The sequence below is a fragment of the Papaver somniferum genome, chromosome 3, assembly GCF_003573695.1.
Source record: "Papaver somniferum cultivar HN1 chromosome 3, ASM357369v1, whole genome shotgun sequence".
Classification (NCBI taxonomy): Eukaryota; Viridiplantae; Streptophyta; class Magnoliopsida; order Ranunculales; family Papaveraceae; genus Papaver; species Papaver somniferum.
Genome location: NC_039360.1, coordinates 191,239,431 through 191,243,035, shown reverse-complemented (window position 1 = coordinate 191,243,035; position 3,605 = coordinate 191,239,431). Strand labels below are relative to the sequence as shown.

The 3,605-nt window shown below is 37.4% G+C and overlaps 1 long non-coding RNA gene across 1 annotated transcript; it reads left to right on the top strand.

Annotated features, from left to right (window-relative positions):
* The first annotated feature begins 616 nt into the window (after positions 1-616).
* Positions 617-1,577, top strand: LOC113361976. Its single transcript, XR_003365469.1, has 3 exons — positions 617-676; positions 783-833; positions 1,473-1,577. It is a non-coding gene; the product is annotated as an uncharacterized LOC113361976 (long non-coding RNA).
* The last annotated feature ends 2,028 nt before the right edge of the window (positions 1,578-3,605 follow it).

The window sequence follows — 3,605 nt, the reverse complement described above, 5'->3', positions numbered from 1 at the left end:
GATATTGTTCCTTGGTTTTTAAGGCAGAGATGGGTTGCTGAATTATACAGAATGCTCATTTATGATCTAACATATCATGAGTGATCGAATGACAATGTATGGATCAGAAATATTGGATGATCGTCCGTAGGGCTGAACATGGTGTCGGTTAACCGTTGGAAACCGACCGAACCAGACCAATAAGCAAGAAACCGAACCAAACCATTTAGATTTGGATTGGTTTGGTAAAAAATTTTGAAAAACCGACAGTATTGGTTTGGTTTTGGTTTGGCCTGAAAACCGAACCAAAAACCATTGGAAAACCGATAAATATAGACCGTTGATTAATATCAGATAGATTCAATCCACACCCTTCATATTTCTTAAGTTATAACCCAAGTATACATTCGTCGACCTAATTTTCACTTCACATCTTCGCCTCCTTCTTCACTCTTCAGTTCATAGAACAGAAAGTTGAGATGTCATGGTTGCGATTCTCTAAACTCTAGTAGAATCTAATCATCCCCTCCCCTCATTCTTCTTCTTCTCCTTCTCCTCCTCCTTCTTTTCAGGCGAAATCTGTTCATATGAGTTTGTAATTGTAACCTGTCAGTGTTATCTAGGGTTCACTAGTAGAAGGTATCATCTTCATTCTTCAGACGAAATAAACAAGTGAACATCTAATTTCTTTTAAGAGGTATCATATTTATCATTATGTAACTTGGGTTACTTGATTTACATGATTTATATTTAATCTAGGGTTTACTAAATGATTTGATTTTGCATGTTTTGTTTTTTTGCAGGATTAAGTTGATTTCTTTGATTCAACTATGGAGGAATCAGGATCAACACCAGTAAGATATTTTTCCTCAAGAATTAGAAAAATAGGATTCTAAAATTTGCAGTCTTCTTTTACTAATTCGTTCAAGTGATTGGTACCACTGTGTCAATTCGTTCTTTTAGCTCTAGCTGAGAGGACATCCAGTGAATTTATCTACTCCTTAATTAATTATAACATTAATTTTGTGCTTATGCAACAACAAAAAAAGAAAAAAAAGGATGAATTAGGGAAAGTTGGCAAAATCTAATCATGTTATTGTATAAGTCAATTAGGGATTTTTTTTTGTGTAAAATCATGTTCACGTTCAACTTCAGTTCTGTATCAATGTTAATGTTAATGTTAAGTCAATTAGTCAAATAGAATCGTCAACAATCTCAGAGAAGGAGTAGAAAGAAATGATTTTTTTCTTTTCCTAGTAGGTCTATATCTAATGTATGCAGTGGAAGAAGATCTCTTCATTTTCTTCCTTCAGAAATCTATGACCAGCTTACTGTGCGTCTGTGCCCACGAAGGATTTTTTTTCTTGTTCTTTTTGAAACACACGAAGGATTAATAAACAAGAAACTTATCTTTTTAATAAGTAGTATTGAATGCACTTTGATATGCTTTTTTACATGTTATCTGATTTGAATTTTGCCTTGTTTATATTCAGGCTTCCGTTAACTCAAATGCATTGTTGCCACCACTACATCCTCCTCCAAGATCTTCTAACGCCTCTACTGAAGTTAGTTCAGTTGCAAAAGTACCAACTGCTGGTGAAGCTCCATCTGCACCAGCTGCCAATGTTTCCGATGCTGGTACCATCACTGTCACCATGCACCAGCTTCTAAGAAGCGGAAGAAAACTTCATGGGTTTGGGATCACGTTGATATGGACCCTCCTCCTTCGATAATGGTAACTTGCAAGAAATGTAAACAGAGAATGAAAGCTGACTCTTCTACACATGGGACCGGCTCCTTGAATAACCATTTAAGAAAGTGTCTGAATCTTATTCCTAAGGATTCTGGTCAGTCGACTCTTTCTTTTGAACCTGCTAGGCTGGGAGAAGATGAAAAGTTAGTTGCTGTAACTTTTTGTCAGGATTCGTGTAGAAAAGCATTGATTATATTCATCATAGTGGATGAGCAGCCTTTTAGAATAGTTGAGGGGGAAGGTTTCCGAGAATTTTGCAAGGTACTTGAGAGTAGATTCAAGATACCATCTCGTATCACTGTACGGAGAGATGTTATGGAACTGTTTGAGTACGAGAAAGTGAGATTGAAGAATTATTTCAAGGTTAATAAAGTCAGAGTTTGCCTCACCACTGACACATGGAGCTCACTTCAGAAGTTGGGATATATGGTTATTACAGCACATTGGATAGATGCTAGCTGGAAGTTGCACAAGAAGATCATTAGTTTCATCCAAATTGTAGGTCATAGCGGTGAGACTATTGGTAGGATGATAGGAACATGCTTGTTAGATTGGGAGATCGAAAATGTGTTTACTATAACTTTAGATAACGTTTTTGCCAACGATGTAGCTATAACATATCTGCAAAACCAAGTACTCAGAAAGAATTCAGATTTAGTGAAGGGTTTCTTACAAGTGAGATGCGCTGCTCACGTCCTTGCCCTTGTTGTAAAGCATGGAATGAAGGAGTATGACATCTCAATTAAGAGAATAAGGGCAGTAGTGAAGTATTGTATGAGTTCTCCTGCAAGATTGAAAAAATTTGGACTGTGTCACTTACGAGAAGATTGAATGCAAGAAGGGTTTGGTCCTAGATGTAGACACCCGTTGGAATTCGACATTTACTATGTTAGACTCAGCTGAGAAGTATCAGCCAGCTTTTGAGAGGTTAGAGTATGAGGACAAGGCATTCAAGAAGAAGTTCTGTTTTGTTGAAAGTCAAATTCCTTTAGTTTCTTCTACTTCTAGTACTTCCACCGTTGATAACCAACCTGACTGGGATGTGGATGAAAACCAAGATGCAGACTTAAGTTCTGATGAAGAAGTTATTGCTACTGCAAAGAGAGGAAAGAAACGCAAGAGAACAAGTTCTGATAAGGCCCCATCAGCACCTCCTTTGCATGCGCCATACCCATCAGATTGGTCGTATGCTAGAGCCTTCGCGAAGTTTTTGAAGGTATTTTTTGATTTTACTGTCAAGTTCTCTGCTTCTACTCATGTTACTGCACACGAATTCTTGTTTCATGTGAGTGTTATTCATCGAACTTTAAACACATGGGCAAATCACAAAGATACATTTCTTTCTAGCATGGGTCTTAAAATGCAAAGTAAATATAACGAGTATTGGGGACGTTATGAAAAGATGAACAATCTTATGTTTATTGTTGTATTATTGAATCCACAAGATAAAGAATTAGGATTGAAGTTTCTTCTTGGCCAGTTAGGAATTGGTGGTGGTTATTTGAGAACAGAACTAATGGATCTTGTAATGAGGGACTTTAAGGCACTTTTTGAAGAATACTGGGATGTCCAAATGAGTGCTGGAAACTCAACAGTTGTAACAGATAGTAGTGGTGGTAATACTGTTGGCGCTGAACCAGATGATGAAGGAGATTGTGCTGCAGCCGCCCTTATGGCAGAGAGAGCAAGAGAAGAAGAGGAAAGTTTTGATGATGAAGGAAAAAATGAGCTGGAGACTTATTTGAGAGAGAAACGAGAACCGCGGAAAGAGAAAGTTTCTTTTGATATCTTAGGTTGGTGGAAGACGAACTCGACTAGGTATCCTACTTTGGCACTAATCGCAAGATATATTGGCTATACCCATCTCTTCAGT